At 47.4% G+C, this 17,700-nt stretch overlaps 2 protein-coding genes across 16 annotated transcripts in view; one reads left to right on the forward strand and one right to left on the reverse strand.

Annotated features, from left to right (window-relative positions):
* The window catches only part of CACNA1C (calcium voltage-gated channel subunit alpha1 C), a 2,299,705-nt gene that overhangs the window by 352,179 nt on the left and 1,929,826 nt on the right, over nt 1–17,700 (reverse strand). The window lies entirely within an intron of this gene.
* Nucleotides 1–17,700, forward strand: part of LOC144808862 (uncharacterized) — a 433,476-nt gene that overhangs the window by 7,702 nt on the left and 408,074 nt on the right. For all 10 annotated transcript variants that reach the window (XR_013606859.1, XR_013606856.1, XR_013606855.1 and 7 more), the window contains exon 2: nt 9,128–9,207. The gene's annotated coding sequence lies outside the window, so the exon portion shown is untranslated. The remainder of the gene's footprint in view (nt 1–9,127; nt 9,208–17,700) is intronic.

The raw sequence follows: 17,700 nt of genomic DNA on the forward strand, positions 1-17,700 counted from the left end.
GGTCACAACTAATACCTCGACTTCAGTGGCGGGGGGGCGATTCAGTCAGGGCTTTGAATCACTCGGTAAAGAGGATCAACACACGTCTGGATAGGTTGTTCCGAACCCCCGTGTTACAGTCAATACCTCATGGGTGCATCTGGGGTCAAAAGTATTACTTGAGGGACGGGGTTCATCTGACAGAAGAGGGTAATGTCCTATGGGCTGACAATATCTGGGCTTGGCTGGAGGGCTGGGGTAGGAGGATATGTCCTTAGATAGGGGCTACAGGGGGAGGCCAGATCGTCGGTTAACAATACTGGCCTGTGGCGGTAAGGTCATTATCGGTGAGCACATATTTGAGGTCTGAGGGGGCGGGCATCATCCTATGGAGGTTCCCGCCCAGGGGGAGGAGCCTGCGGGCCACTCCCAGTACTCCAGGGGCAAGGTAATATGCAAAGGAGCGCGGGTAGGAGTAGTTCACGCTTTCCTTAGGCTGGTAGCCACCCCGCGCGCGTGGACTCATGACGCCATCGGCGCAGAGTAAGGGCCCTCCTTTAGTGGGTAAATGGAGTTTGGGGCGTAGACCGGGCAATTCCCGGGGTAACACTGCGCATGCGCACTTCTAAGGGGAAGGCGCCGCTTGTAGGACCTGACACCGGTAGTGACCCTGCCATATGGCCAGAAATGTACAAAAATCAAGATAGGATGTTTAGTTAAGCTAGGAAAAACTTGTATTAGAGTTTTGTTAAGGTCAGGCTCTCAAACTTGTTGATTACGATTGTATAACTGAATGTCCTGCTGATTTTTGTATTTCATTGTTGATTATGCAATTAAAACCCTTTTTAATTTCATACTTTAATAAATACGGCCGGGCGACTAGCGCCCGCCTTCCAAAGAGTAAACACGTCTCGTGTCCACGTTCCTTGGTGTTGGGTGCCGGATCGGGGGGGGGGCGGCAGCTAGTCGCTGACCATGTGAAAAGGGGGGGCCCTCGGCCCCCCCGCACGCATGGCGGCGCGGCGACCGCCTCACCCCCCTCCCCTCGGGTCTTTCGACGGTGGGGGCGTGCCCTGGGGGCGCGGCCCACCGCCGATTGGCCGGCGCCCCTCCTGACCCGGAATCAATGGACTGGTTCCGGGTCGGGGGGGGCGGGCGTGAGGAGGGGCCACCCGGCCCCTCGGGAATAAGAGGTAGGGAGCGCCCAGGAGACTTCCTTGTCCCTGGACGCTCCCTCGCTGAACGTTGTGCCCCGCGTTCGGGGCCTCTTTGTTTCCCACCCACCATCCCTTGGTACAAAGTTTAAGCAGCGTATGTCCGGTCTAATGGTAAGTTTCATAGGTATAGACCGCGGGAGAGAGTAGGTTGTTGTGGTATTTTGTGATCTGTTGTCAGGACTTTTTTCCCTTTGTAGAAAAATGATGTGTGAAGTGAACTATATTTGAAGATATGTGTCTTTAGGCCTTTTTTCCCTTTGTAGATATACGTAGTTATGGTGATTATGAGCAACATGCGTGAACCGAATTGTAATTTTATGCCATGTATCGTTAGGCCTTTTTTCCCCTTTAGCTATGCGTGGATACTGTTATTTATTAGCCAGTGTAGTTGTCCTTTAGACTTTTTTCCATAGGTCGTCGTATTTATTAGGTATGGGGCATGCGGTAAGGTCATTATCGGTGAGCACATATTTGAGGTCTGAGGGGGCGGGCATCATCCTATGGAGGTTCCCGCCCAGGGGGAGGAGCCTGCGGGCCACTCCCAGTACTCCAGGGGCAAGGTAATATGCAAAGGAGCGCGGGTAGGAGTAGTTCACGCTTTCCTTAGGCTGGTAGCCACCCCGCGCGCGTGGACTCATGACGCCATCGGCGCAGAGTAAGGGCCCTCCTTTAGTGGGTAAATGGAGTTTGGGGCGTAGACCGGGCAATTCCCGGGGTAACACTGCGCATGCGCACTTCTAAGGGGAAGGCGCCGCTTGTAGGACCTGACACCGGTAGTGACCCTGCCATATGGCCAGAAATGTACAAAAATCAAGATAGGATGTTTAGTTAAGCTAGGAAAAACTTGTATTAGAGTTTTGTTAAGGTCAGGCTCTCAAACTTGTTGATTACGATTGTATAACTGAATGTCCTGCTGATTTTTGTATTTCATTGTTGATTATGCAATTAAAACCCTTTTTAATTTCATACTTTAATAAATACGGCCGGGCGACTAGCGCCCGCCTTCCAAAGAGTAAACACGTCTCGTGTCCACGTTCCTTGGTGTTGGGTGCCGGATCGGGGGGGGGGCGGCAGCTAGTCGCTGACCATGTTGGTATGCCACAACATACCTAGCAACAGACAGCACATGCGCTTTTTAGTAGCTCGAAGTAAAAATGCAGCCAGTGCCTACTTTATGATATGCTTGTAGGTTTCTCAGCTGTGACAAGTATGAGAACGTCGGGCTTGACAGCCAAATGAAAAGTAACATCCAGTGTAGTTTCTAGGGTGACTATGAAATATTCAAATGAGTTCCAATGAAGTAGATTTTATGTAATATGTTTCATACATATGAATTGTGGATATCATGGAAACCTTCGTGAGATTAACTCTTTAGTAGGTCAACACGCCTAAACGTAAGTACTAGTTGAACTGCGTTTTCTCGATGCTCTATTCCCCACAAAGAACCTCCCGAACTTCTTTTCTTGTTGCAGGCATTTATTTATTCATATATGCATGAAGCTCCTGCAGTAATTAGCCTACAGTAAATACATGATATCGTTAGTTAAATATGTTCCCCCCCACTTCGCCAGAAAAGACTTTCCAACTCAGTCTCTCCCTCACAAGCTTGATTGATGCAACTCAGTCTCTCCCTCACACACATGATGCTGCGGAGCACAGAAACATGTAAAGTGCATGAGTTGTCTTGTTTACAAAATCTTAACAAGCAAACTAGTATATCTCCAACCAATTCTAGCATTTCAATGTGCTAATTATTGGTTGTGGTAGATGCCTACTGAAATGGTTTTTAGACTGACCGCAAGACAAATCTGCCTACTCCAATTGCTTATCATTATGTTCAATTGGAATGGCCTGTGGCTCATATTTAGCAATTCCATTGATGATTTTTGAAAATCTGCATTTGCATATTTGCCATCCAGCTAATAAAATAACATTTTGCTCTGCGACTAACCAAATTTCCAACAGGCCTGCTGATTTACCCACAATTCTCTTGTAAGCCCAACAGCCCAGAACTCACTAATGGCACTAATATCTCAGATTACTTGTATCAAGCAGTTTGTTCTACAGAAAAATGACTTCAACACAGTGAGACTACTGAGCTACCTTGATGGTACATAAGATGCAGCCATTTTCCCATATTAAAAATGACCATTGTTTAAAAATGAATTGTTTAAAAATTGATATCAGAATGATAGACGACATTGAATCATGGTTGTCTACGATTCTGCCAATTAGGAGCGGGAGATATATACATGTGTGTCAATAGGAACATCTGGATGGACTAGCAGATATTGCCTAATATGTCTGAAGTGCTCTTCATGCTTGACCTTTCAGTCACATACTGTCAAATTAATCTTCCTAAAGAGAGTTGTTATTTGACATGGTTTGTGGTGCCTACAAACACTTTTAGACTTTGTTGCATGCCTTTGGGGTTATCTTTTGCCACTGCAATTTTTCAAATGATAAACCAGCAAAACTGTTTTTTAGGATAATATTCCTATCTAGCAGAGTTTTGCTCCAAATCTGGCGGTTGACAAGGCACAGCCCTTGCGTAGGACGAAGACTAAATGTGTCTATTTGAATAGCCTGATAAAAAGGAAGATTAGCAAAGCCCTCTAGATAGGAAGCTTTAAAACAAAGTATTGGACATTGTTGATGATAGAAAGCTTTAAAACAAAGTTTTGGACATTGTTGACTAATGACTCAAATTGTGGAAGTTAAGGGTTATTCGTATAGATTTCCCTTCCCATGCACTTTAAGTTGCAGGATAATAGAGAGCAAGACTTTGTTTCTTTTGGGGTCTGCCTTTTGTAGGTAGAACAGACCACACGCTACTAGTACATGTCCTCAATAAGGGAGCTGCATTGGGATTTGGGACTCTATTTGTGTGTAATAGGCTCTTTTGAATGGTTATATGTGAGGTTATTTTGTCTGCAATAAATCAGTTAAACATTTCTGCATGTTATTTATTTTTATGTCGAACTTTACACCAAGTGTTGCCTGCTTGGCTTCCCCTGGTTCGCACGATGTTGTCTCTATGATAGTTGCTCACCCATTTAACTACTTCCTTGCATCAGCTGGAACCTCAAGATCACAGGAGATGGTTAGAGAAGCATGTAGTCATGTGTAGAGCGGGCAGGCTGGGATTTTAACCCTCTCTTGCTATATTTCGTTTCTCTTTAGGTATGCTACTACTTTTGTCCTCATACCCTGCTCAATGGCATTTACTATACGTTATACAAAGATAGACCATATTCCTTCTGTCCCTCCCACAGCACATCCTATCTCACTACAACTTGCAAGAGAATTGACAATAAAACATGATTTGTTGGAATATATTTCACCACTGAGTGTATATCCAGTAACCTTTAAAATGTTTCTATCAGATCTCCCCTCGCATATCTCTCTTCCAGATTATATAAGAGTGAAATATGCTTTGCTGCTGCTGTTGGGGGACGACTCCAAGCCCCAGGATCATCCTGCACTCCACACACTCCCATGAGGGAGGAGCCAACTCGTGCTTAAAAAATGCCAACGAGTACCGCGGTGCGGGACGCTTCTTTGCCGCTGCTGCTGTTGGGGGACTCTACGCCCCAGAATCCTGCACCCCACACACTTCCAGGAAGGAGGAGCCAGCTCGCGCTTAAAAAGTGCCAACAAGCACTGCGGCGCGGGACGCTGTTTTGCTGCTGCCGCTTTTGGGAGACTCTAAGCCCCAGAATCCTGCACTCCACATACTCCCAGGAATGAGGAGCCAACTCGAACTTAAAAAGCGCCTACAAGTACCGCGGGAGGTGCGCGGGCGAAGCCTGGGCCAAGGGCGGGCCGGTTCCGCGCCCATCAGCGACAGGAAGAGGCAAGGCAGGGCAGGGCTACCCTCCCTGGCTTATTTACTTGACCCTAGGACCTAGGGACTTGAAGCACGCCCAGCCAGCAGCCAAGTTCGGTTCTTTTGCTTTAACTTTACGTTCTGTTTACTGAACTGTCTTAATGGACTCTGTGGCATTTGACTTTTGAGCCTGAATTTTGGGGACTGGGGACTGGCAGCGGGCTTGTTGCCCTATCTCCTAACTATATTTATTTTCATCTTAAAGCAGATAATTCATTGAATTTTAAAGGGCGTACGTATACACGTTATGATCCATCGGGTTTCTCTTGATTAAATTGGCCATGGTAAAAAGGAAACACCGGGGAAGGAGGTGGGCAGCTAAATCACCAAGTGAAACCCGGCCATCCTCTTCCATTTTGAACTACATCACGGGTGCAAGCCTTCTGGGACATGGGTCCTATCATCACCCGTAACTTGATCACTCATTACATCCCAAATCGGAGTCTCCGCTCCAGCCAGACCCTCTTGGCAGTAGTCCCAAGAATAAAGAGATCCAGAACCGGCAGAAGGACGTTCACGTACAACGCAGCTAAGGCCTGGAATGCTCTACCTCTCCATCTTAGAGCCACCCAGAACCTTACTATGTTCCGCAAACAATTGAAGACCCATCTTTTCACATCTGCCTGCTAATCCGCTATCTTCTTCTCCCCTCCCTGTGCTCTGTAGGCTCACGATTTCCCTAGCGCTTGGACGCCCACGGGCATCAACTGCGCTCTACAAATCCCCAAGTTTACAAGTTTACAATGGGGGTGCTGGAAAAACAGGTTATAAGTGTGGAGGAGTCTTTAACCAATTGCACTAATAACATCTCTGGTTCGATTCAAACTGCAACAGATGTAACTCCCACTGTATCCCTGGCAGTTTGTTAGCAAATGGGCAGCGGGAAGGCAAGGAGCCTGAGAAGTGTATCCCAAAATCCCCCCCTACTGTCCTACCAGACACCCAACCACCTAGAACACATTTCAAAACTCCATCAACTGTTACCCAGACTTTTTCTGTGCCTGGAGTCAAATGGGTGGGCACGGGGAGTAAAACTTTGGATGGAGACTGCGAGGTGCTCTCGTTTACATCCTCTAATTTAGTGAAACTAATTTTAACATACACGCCTGCCCGCATCTATCTAATAAGGTCTGTGGTATGTCTCCCAATAGTAGTGATATTACCCACTATTCACATTCAAAATATGGAGACACTTTAAAAACGATTTACTTTTCAAACATAATTTATCCTTTTGCAATGAGTTTACTAGTACTGCAGTTACAGTGAGATGCACTTATAATGGCAGAAGTGAGAATAGTGTGATGGATTTTTTTACTATTTCCCCAGTGTTATTTTGAGCTGGTTCTAGGATTTTCTATACACGACATTGCAATTAGTGATCATTTTCCCCAAAGCGTAGCTCTGAATACCAACCTTTGTATACAGTGGGGGATGCACATAGAGTCACTACTTTGGAGAACAATGATATTTCCCATCGTTACGGGTATGCCCTGAGATTGTCTCTGGCAGATTCATCCAATTTTTCAGTAAAGCTAATTCGGAAAGAGAGGGAGGCTTTTGAACTGTGCCTAGATGAGAACACGGAGGCACACGAGTTCATACAAGCGTTTGACCTTATAAAAAAGGGCATTGGTGAAAGGCTCTACATTAACCAGAGCAAAGCTAGAGCGGGTCATTCTGGCTGGTTTGATTCTGCATGCACTAAAACCCATAGAAACCTAAAACTAGCTTTAGCCGAAAAACCGAGACAGGTCCAGGAGGAATGTAGACTCGCATATAAATTGGCCATTAATCAATGATACCTGGAATCGACAACTTGAAGCCAGCCTGTGTAATGATAACATCATGTTCTGGCGTATTATTAATTCTCCTTCTTATGACTCCGCAGACTGCCCTCGAGCTGAGATAGCCATTACTGAGGTCGATTGGCTATCCCATTTTACAAATGTATATACTTCTAAGAATGACATTGTGACTTCCTTGCTCACTACATCACCCTCTAGTGTCCCTACTACTACTTTATCACTAATCACAAAAGGAATTTACCTTGGATGAAGTAGTTGTGGCACTGAAGACAAAGCCCCGGGCCCTGATGGGATCCCTATTGAATTGTTCAAGTCCCCTACTGACTTTAGGGGCCCCACCCTTACCTTGCTCTTCAGAGCCTTCTGGGAAAAAGTTTTTTTGCAAACCTGGCCAGAGTCTTTCATTGTCCCTATATTCAAGAAGAGTGACCGTAATAGCCCAGCACAAAATAGGCCAATCTTTCTTTTAGACTCTTTAGTGAAGGTGGGTGGGGGCATTCTCTTAGGCCGACTACAAGACTGGGCAGAGTCTATTAATATCCTCTCAGACCTGCGGTATAGCTTCAGGTCTGGGTTGGGGACTACAGAACAGACCATTAACCTGGACATTCTCATTGGCAAATACACACACATTATAGAAGAAGCCTGTTTTTAGTTTTTGTGGATTTATCTTCTGCTTTTGATTTTGTGGTTCACGAGAAATTGTAATCTATTATGACTAGCATGGGAGTTGACTGCACCATTGTATACTTCCTTAGAGATTTGTATGCTCTAGGTCACGGTAGAGTACGTTATGACCTTAACAGCAATTGTACCCAGCTATTTAAAATAAGAAGAGGGGTACGACAAGGCTGCGTACCTGCCCCCTTCTTGTTCAGTCTCTATCTTAACAGCGTCGGTGACACTTTAGCAAGCAAGTGCGTAGATTTACCTCAAGTGGGTCTCCGTCCAATTCCCGCACTATTTTATGCTGATGATGCTGTATTAATGGCTCGTATTCCCCTTGGTCTCCAGCGCAAAGTCGAGCCTAAAAATTTACATTAGCAAAACCTTTGCAATGATGATCGCGAGTAGGGCCTCTCACTGTCGTGATAAGTTCTCAGCCTCATTTTCTTATATAGGGATTGTTTTTAGTCAAATTTGCAAATGGCAACGGGCAATAAGATCAAGGCAACTCCATTTTATTAAAACAACAAGGGCCCTGTTGCATTTTTCTGGAAAACAAGGAATTAAACACCCGAGGGAATTGATGACCATTTACAAGGCCAAATGCAGACCCACTGCTATGTATGGGTCTGAACTCTGGGGATATGGACAGATCGATAGCATTCAATTGGAAAAAAACACATTTTTAAGGACTCTTCTTGCTGTTCCGAAAAGCCGTCCAACCTATGTCTGTCACATAGAATTGGGAGTCCCTTATATAGCAGGCTTGATTAGGATTCAGCCAGTGTTACTATGGCATAAAATCTGGTCGTTGGAACCCACTACACTTAACCAATGTATTGTTGATTGCCTTAGATCTACACCGGCTCTAAAAATCCCCTGGCTCAAATATGTGCACAATATTTTGTCAGAGATTGGTCATCCCGAGTATTTTGACCATCCCGAGAGCTTAGTATCTGTTCAAAGAAAAGTATTCAAAATGGAATGTCTATCACTATTAGAGGACACAGGTCTATTATGAAACCCTCTGTCATGAGGAACCATATGATCTTGGCTAGCTACCACATGCAGTTTTATTTAGCCAATGTGTACAATATGCCCCACAGGTTTGTGCGGACCCGGTTTCGCTTGGATATCTTTCACCATTAATAACTGGTCATTTGACCTGGGGAAATGCACTTGTGACAATATCTCCTCGCAGAGAACCAGGCACACTGTCTTCTTTTGTACACATTTCTCTGTGATGAGGAAGAAATATATTAAACCTTTGTTATTGCAGCTGGGTTTTGTACAATGCCGACCAGCTTTTATGTACTTGCAAATTTTACCAAATATCTACATATGTGCTGTCATGTCCCAATTTCTGCTGGCTCTCATTAACTACAGGAAGCAGCTGTAAATTGAAATTGATTGTGTAACTGATGCGCATTTGAGTACCGAAGCTTTTTAGCTTAACTTTTATACTGCTTTTTACATTTTGTTATGGATGCATTATTTAGCTTTTATGATTCACGTTGTTAGCTCAAATAAAGCTTATTTTGACTTGACTTGAAATATATATTTCTTTTTAGGGATTATCGTGCAATCAAATAATCTCTGGAGGTGTGGCATCCAGAATAGTTCTTTGGTACAACAAAGGATGAAGTGGCAGGTAAGATAGCTGAGTGAGTTTAACCAATTTTTTGCTGAGAATTGCACAACTTTATGCTCCAAAAGATGCTCGTTGAGATTATTTTACTGTGCTCCATAATAAAGGTATCATTAAGTCCACCATCCTCAAAATACTATAATTGAAAACGCTACTCACCTATTTAAAATTTTCATAAAGGACACAGTCATCATGCCACAAACCCATGTCTTATCACTACTATACTATCATGATGTCACCTTTGTCTCCCCAAAATATAACCCTAGAGGCTGCTGGGATCTGGACATAAGGGACACCACACCTCTTCAAAAGTCAAAACATCTAAACTCCATCACTCTGTTTCACCCATGAGGCCTTACTCAAGACAAAACTCAAGTTTCTTCAGAATTTCTTAAGACATGGTTAAGTACAATTAGCCATTGACAGTAGGGCAAGGAGGTGCAGACAGTGTGGAAAGGAGACCAGGAAAGTGGGGTTCGAAGTCAGGCGTGTTGGGCCTTTACCTAGATCTTAGTTGTAGTTACTGTCTAAGAGAAACAGAGCTCAGACTGCTGTTGTAACCTACTTACCTGATTGCTTCATAGGTAGCCCGAAATAGGAAAGTGGGGCTCTGATAGATACCTCCTTGACTAACTAATGTAGCTTGGTGGACTAGTCATGGGCCAGTGGTGTAGAAGGTGGTGTGAATATTCAGTTAGATCATTGGTTGAAGGAGACCCAAACCCAAGGCGTCAGAACTGGTATCATGGCACCCTTGAGGTGTGTAGCCAAAAATCATAGGTTTTAAGTGAACAGATCACCCTAATTGTTCTACCACCCAAAATTCAATTGTTCTGAGTCGCACTCCCGAGACAACATAACCCCATTGTGCCAGGTGGTTCCCGTTTTTCTCCATGCTTTCAGACAAGGTTCGGGGTAAAACTCTAGATCCTTATACTGTGCTCGGTGTCATATAGACATTATATATGTGCAGATTTGTTTTATAGATCCTTGGGTCACCCAACCCTTAATACGGCTACTGTTTCAGTCTTATGACCTATGTACACTTACCCAAGCACAGTGTCACATATGGGACCAGAGGGATGATAAGGAATGACGAAACAGTAATCAAAAGAAAATGGGAAGATTCACCCTAGAGATTTTTTTAAGAGGCAGGACCCTACAGATTGTCAAACCCAACCTTGTTGATGAATCTCAGGTCGCAGTTGGACCTGGATAACCCTTGCTAACATCATATGGTGCTAAGATAAGAAACTGGGGAACTTGGTAATTTCGCCTGATGCAGAGAAGCTTTTGAGTGAGGAATCCTCCTCAGAACCCTAGCAAGAGTTGGCCCCAGCCATGATTTTATCTCTAAGGTGACATGGGATGACGCAAATCCATCAGCGCATATAGATAGAATGCGGGTATCATATCTGATATGTTTGCCTTTCTTAGAGGTACTAGATTGAGTACCCCTTCTCCCTGCTGCTATCTCATCTAGCATTGGCGCTTCTTTGGGACACTATTTACCTTCTTCAGCACATTGAAGGTATGGATATGTCTGCCAGTAATTCCAAAGTAATGCTTTATGCGTATGCCTTCCCCCAACCTCCCTCCCCTGTGGCTGTAGTCTGAAATTGGAAGAATATATCTTGACCATGTAAGTGAGATCTATATACCTCGTACCCTAACTATGGAAATGTACTCTGACTATCCATGCAATGTTGAAGGCCTAGATGTCCATCCTTAAAAAAGTTGATTTCTGCAAGTGTACTCATCCACCGTGGCACAATGCAGGCATCCAAATTGGCGTAACTGCATTCCATTGGTCAGATTGTTCCTCTAATGGCATTCTGCCACAGGATGACTAGTTCAGCTAAATATTTTCACAGATTTATTTTAAGAATTTCAAGTTCAGGGGGGCGCTAGGTGGCGCACGAGCTGAATGGCTGCCACTGTGTAAGGCTCCCGCAGTCCAGCACAGAGATCCGTTAATTATCCTTGTCCCAACGAAATATTCTGCCCGAGAAAACACTGGAAAGTGCGGCCCAACCACCGAAGCACAAGCGCTACTCGTCCCAGATGCACCCGTGGTAAATTGATACAGCTATCGGCGGGGAGCAGCTGAGACCGGGCTACAGCCCCTGACAAACCTGGTGCTGAGGCAGGGACACAGCAGGCACGCAAGCACCGCGGCTCCCACGAGGCACCAGGCCGGTGCGGAAAAATGTCGGCAGGGAGGGAGTACTGAGTGCTCCCTAGAAAGTCGCGTCACTATCCCGACCCTGGGATCACCGCTGTTAAACCGAGCGAGCGTCCGCAATAAAGGCGGCAGAAGGTGATATATACAGAAGGAGCTGCAACGGCCCTTCGGATAATGTGGGTTGCAGACCGACCATAAATGGCAGGACAAAGGTGGTCATACCCTGTAGGCGAGGAAGCGCTGGGCTGAGAAGGCGTCACGCACCGGCCTATTTGAAGGGACCTGGCTGGGAAATCTGAGCGGATGGCATTAGAAAGGCCCACACAGAAGCAGTGTCGCTCTGACTTGAACGCGGACAGGACGGCGGGAGTAGGGCCTGCGGCGGCCATATTAGCGGCAAAGAGGTGGGCCAGAGGAGGCGCTCTAATCGCGACTGCATAACTGCAGCGTATTACAAACAATATTGGGACTGAGGCGTAGAAACTGCTAGACAAGCCACAGGCTTCGTGGTGTGTTCCTTCCCCACTGCTGTGGGGTCACGCAGAACAGCCGTACATGCTGTAATAGAGACCACTAGATAAGGAGGCGCTACTGAGAATGAATAGCAGGTGACCACCACCCTCACGTCGAGCCACATACTATAGCCCAATACAGTTGTATGTTTCAGGATGGGGAAGCCCAATACGCGCCAGCCACGGCTCACCTTTGATGCAAAGAAGAACACGCTCCAGCAGCTGGCGGAGACGGATAATGGGGCTTAAGGGTCGCAGCAGGAAATACAAACAACAGCAGGCAACGACATGAAATCTATCCATTCGGAGGTGCGGCAGGGCTTCGCGACTATCGTGGACAAGATGGACACAATGACGATGCTTATGGACGCGATAGCCCGTAAAATCGACGGACATGAGACACGTATAAAAGAAACTGAACAGAGAATCTCAGAGGTGGAGGACACTGCCACACACGTACAGAGTGCAGTGACACAAACGGATAAGCTACTAAAGATCATAGCCGCCAAGAATGAGGACATAGAGGTGAGAAGCAGAAGGAACAATATTCACGTTTTGCGGTTACCAGAGAGTACGAACACGGGCAAGATGAAGGAGTATATCGAGAAGTTACTGTTAGCAGTGGTGGGAGCAGATCTCCTATCCCCTCACTTCATTGTTAAAAGAGCTAATTGCTCTCTTGGGCCGCGACCTCCCCCTGGTAGCACTCCCCGGCCTATTGAATCATAGGGACAGAGATGTGGCCCTGCGGGTGGCTAGGGAAAAAAAAAACTGCAGTACGAGCGGGTGTCCTTTAACATTTTTCCTGATTTCACGATACATGTCCAGGAGGAGCAACGCAAATTCCTCTCTGTAAAAAGCTGAGGCAGGCCCAGATTGATTATGCCTTACTTTATCCTGACCGTCTCCGAGTCACGCACCAGGGGACCCAAACGTTCTTCACGAAGCCTCAGCAGGTCGAAGACTTCCTAAAACAGCTGTAGAGACAACAGAAAGCGTCATCCCCAACGGAAAACTCGCCAAGAGCACAATCACTGATTGTGGAATTAAATTTACAGAGATAAGTGACTGCTTGTTTATCTTTATCTGTTACTCAACATGACCACAGCAATGACTGCAACACAGCAGGCGAATGCAAGATACGATACCATATACTCGGGGACCGAGATAACAACGACGACACGAATGTCGTTTCGGACATACAGATCACAGACAGTCGGACACCCTCGAAGCCTATTCAGGGACTTGATTAACGACGCAAGACACCTGGAATGGCAAGAGGTACCCGTGGGCCACCCAGCAGTACTTCCCCAAACGGGTGTACCCCACTACTTTTTTCTTGTTGTACCTGTTTTCGTTTGGTCTTCTTTTCTTTTTTTTCCTAGGTCTACTCTGCATTGAGTCAAAGACACTTATTGCAATGGTTTGTTTTTTGGGTACCAGGGAGGGGGGAGGGATGATTGCAACTGGCATAATTGGGATGCATCAGTGGGTGGGGGGGGGTAGGGTTCGGGAGGTTGAATGTTACGACAATAATAGCATGCGGTACACTTTCAGAAACTATAACTCTCTCAGTGAACAACTGCTGAATCATATAGTTTCGCAATGTAGTAGCTATTGCTTAATGGGTTGGAGCGATGACCCTGGAGGATAATTCTGTATTGAGGGTGATGTCTTGGAACATTAGGGGCCTAGGAGATCTGAGAAAAAGAAGGCAGATCCTTGCTTAGCTAGATCGACAACAGATGCAGGTGGCTTTACTGCCAGAGACACATCTTAGTTCACAATCCCCAGTCACATTTGCCAACAAATGGGCGAACAGCAGGCTCTTCTCCTCTTACTCCTCGTATGCTCGAGGCACAGCTATACTGATCAAAAAGCAGACTCCCTTTGTACTAGGGTTTGCGATAGAGGATCCACAGGGGAGGTATGTCATAGCATGGGCGCGGCTTGGTAGAGACTCGGTCACGATAGCTAACTGTTAAGGCCCCAACGGGGACACCCCGAGTTTTTTACTAACATATGGGGGAAGATTTTGAATATAGGATCCACCCATATAATATGGCGGGGGGCGATTTTAACGTAGCTCTTGTCCCAGCGCACGACAGGTCTAACGCTGCTGCACATCATTATAATAATTCCCAAAGTGTTTTGCAGGACATACTGGAGGAAGGCAGCCTAATAGACAGCTGGCGTTACACGCACACACAGGTAAAGGAGGGAACACATTTTACGTCTCACACAGGGACATGGGCATGCATCGATTATTGCTTTCAAGGGGATTGGGATCAACTATTCGTAGTGTTGTGCACCCTGCTAGGACTTTCTCGGATCACTGCCCCGTGAAACTTTGGCTCACTCCTCCAGGATATGATAAACCCAAACCTAGCTGGAGGTTGCAACCCAATGCTTTGTTAGACACAGTTTTTCAGACTGAACTGGGTGAGGAGATAAAGGCCTTTTTCCTCAGAAATAAGGGGTCCGTGGACAGCGTGGAGGTTATATGGGAGGCTTTTACAGTTACAATAAGGGGGTCTGCATCTCAAAGTGTTTCGGGGTACTGAGGGACATACAGGGAACAATCAGGAAACTGGAAGCGGTGCTGAAACAACTGGAAGTGCCGCTGGGACGGGGAGAAACAGGTCAGGTGCAGGGAGATTTCTGGGGGAAATGATCAGAATATGAGGACGAAGCAGCAAGGGTGGTGAAGTTCAAGGGGCTCTACTGGGTGGACTGCAGATACGGCGAAGGAGAGAGGTAGGGAAGAGCACTGGCTGAGGTGACTAGGGGCCCGCGATGCGCAACTCATATATTAGAAATTGAGGGGCCTGGGGAGGTAGTACAGCGGGACACGCTCAACATACTTAACACATTCACCGCGCATGATAAGGCGCTTTACACTACACAACGACGAGGACCAGTGGACCTGGACAGCTTCATGGAGGAAGTAGCACTTGGGTGGCTCAGTGACACGCAGAGGGAATTTCCATGCCTTCCTTTTGAGATAGACGAAATCAGAGATGCAATTATGCAATTGAAAAATGGGAAGGCACCGGGTCTAGACGGTCTTCCCGCTGAATTTTAGAAAAGCTATATTGACATCATGGCACCAGATCTAAAGGAAGTGTATTAGGAATACTTGAAAATTGGGATACGTCCCCCCTCAATGAGGGAGGCTTTGGTCACATCCCTCTTGAAGCCTGAAAAATCTCCTAGCTCCTGTGACTCCTATCGGCCGTTGTCACTAATAAATTGTGACACAAAGATATTGGCAAAAGTTCTGGCTAATCGCCTAACTCTGCTGATGGATAAGCTCATACTGCCGGACCAGTCAGACTTTGTCCCGGGTAGGGCCACTACTCATAATCTCCGCAACTTCTTTTCCTTGATCCAGACAGTGGCACCTGAATTTCCGCTCGCTGCATTTTTTTTTGGATGCCACTAAGGCATTTGATTCTGTGGAGTGGGACTTTCTCTTCGGAGTATTACAGCGTATGGGCTTTCCGCTCCTATTCATCTCCTGGATTAGATTGTTGTATCACCAACCCACCGCCAAAGTATTGATAAATGGACATCTTTCTCCCATGTTCGCCATCTCTAGGGGTACCCGGCAAGGATGCCCATTGTCCCCACTCATATTCGCCATAGTGATTGAGCCGCTGGCCTCTAGGCTTCGTCAGTGTCATCAAGATAAGGCGTTCCACTGCTGCTTACGTCAGATCGTTATATCATTGTACGCAGATGATGTGACATTATATATCAAGGATCCCCAACAGAACTTAAATCCCCTGCTGAGGGAATTCATAGTGTTTGGTAGATTATCTGGCATCAATGTTAATTGGGGACAGTCCCAAGTTTTCCCTCTTACATCAACAGTCCCTCAAGTTCCACTTGACTTTCCGTTGGAGTAGTGCGACAGTGATCTTCAATATCTGGTCCTACAAGTGACCAGAGACATAGAAGACACGATACAGCTTAATTATGGCACAGCTCATCACCTGACTAACAAACTATGTCACGCGCTGGATCTCGCTAACCCTCTCGTTTGGGTGTTGCACATCCCTCATAAAAATGATTATACTTCCGCAGTTCCTATATCTTTTTTTAAATATACCTTACCACCCTGGGTCTTATTTTTTAAAAACCTTACGCACTGAATTAATTAGACTGCTCTGGGGAGGAAAGCAGCCAAGACTACAATGGTCCATACTTACGAGGCTGTACGACTGTTGGACCCGGCCTCTTGGCGTGGTCCTACCCCTCCCACGTGGCGGGCCCCGGACGACATCGGCCCTCCACAGAGCCCCGGACGGCCCCTTCCGCCCGATCCTGCACGCACCAACACTATCGGTCCGGTTACCACCACGGGCCACCACACCGGCCTGACTCCATCATGGGCCCATCACGTCCTGAGCACGAGGCCTCGCCCGACTCCATCTTGGGACCACCACGTCACGAACACGTGGCCTCGGCCCTGGCCCAGGCCCCAGCGAAGCCCCGACATCGAGGCGCCAAGATCTACCCAGGTGGTCGAGTGGCCACTCAACAGATCCCAGAGGAGGGAAGTTTCGATGGGCCTCCAACCCTCCCCGGATGCCTGGTATCGATCGCCCCCGGCCTCCCTGGGTGCTGGCTCCACCCCCCTGCTGGGTGTCTGGACACCATCTTCCCGGCCCCTCTGGCCCCCAGGCGCGAGGGTCCGGACATCAAAGGACTCCAGTCCTATATCTGGGCCAGCCCCGGAGTAGGACGGGAGTTGTATCCTGGACTGGAAAGCCCTACTGACGCTGTCACGGCCGACACCAGAAGAACTCATTGTCCCTGTAACCCGAGGATACCCTGAGAGCCTGCTGGCGCTGCCGCGGCCCACCTTTGCCGAGCCATCTTGAGAGCCTGCTGGCGCTGCCGCGGCCCACCTTTGCCAAACCATCTTGAGAGCCTGCTGGCGCTGCCGCGGCCCACCTTTGCCGAATCATCTGGAGAGCCTGCTGGCGCTGCCGCGGCTCGACCTCTCGGAACCCCCCGGCTCGAGGATTGAGAGCTGTGCGCAGGGTATCCCGTCCTACACCCCAACCGAGACTGACCCCCTTTTACGAGACTTTAAAGACCCCTCGAACTACTTGTACATAGCGCTGAGAACCAGCAGCCTTTATTTCCTGATAAAGCTTACGAACTCGACCTCTGGTGTGGTGTCCATTTGTAGTGTTGTGGTTACTCTGCTGTACGATCCTAGGAGAGGGCCCTCACCCAGGAGGCCTCTCAGTAACGCTCGGCTACTTCTTGACGGAGAGGTGGACCTAGGGGTGGTCAGTCAGACATCTTCTGCCTCCCCCGGGGTCGCCTTTCTAACATTGGTGGCAGGCGGCGGGATCCGAGCCGACGCAGATCATACAGAGAGTAATTCACTCACTACCGAGAAAAACACACCGGGACCATGACTACTCAGGAAACCAGACCGACTGCGGAATTCCAGAAAGAAAAAATGGAAGATTACAGCCACAAGGAATTAAAACAATTCTGCAAGGATCTAGGCATCGCTACCACGGGCCTCAACACCAAAGAGGACTTTAAATCAGCCCTGCAAGCCTGGGCGGACGCCGATAATGCGCCACCCCAGAATGAAGACAACCCGGGCCCGAATGGACGCCCGGAGACCGACGCGAACCCAGCGGGGGAAAGACCCGCAAACCTAGACACGGGCCTCCCCCACGGAGACGCCCGAGAACGAGAGAGGAACCGGCTTCACGAGTTGGAGCTCGCCAGACTCCGACAAGGAGAGATACAGCTGGCAGAAAGGAA

The sequence above is a fragment of the Lissotriton helveticus genome, chromosome 1_1 (genome assembly GCF_964261635.1).
Source record: "Lissotriton helveticus chromosome 1_1, aLisHel1.1, whole genome shotgun sequence".
In the NCBI taxonomy this organism is placed as follows: domain Eukaryota; kingdom Metazoa; phylum Chordata; class Amphibia; order Caudata; family Salamandridae; genus Lissotriton; species Lissotriton helveticus.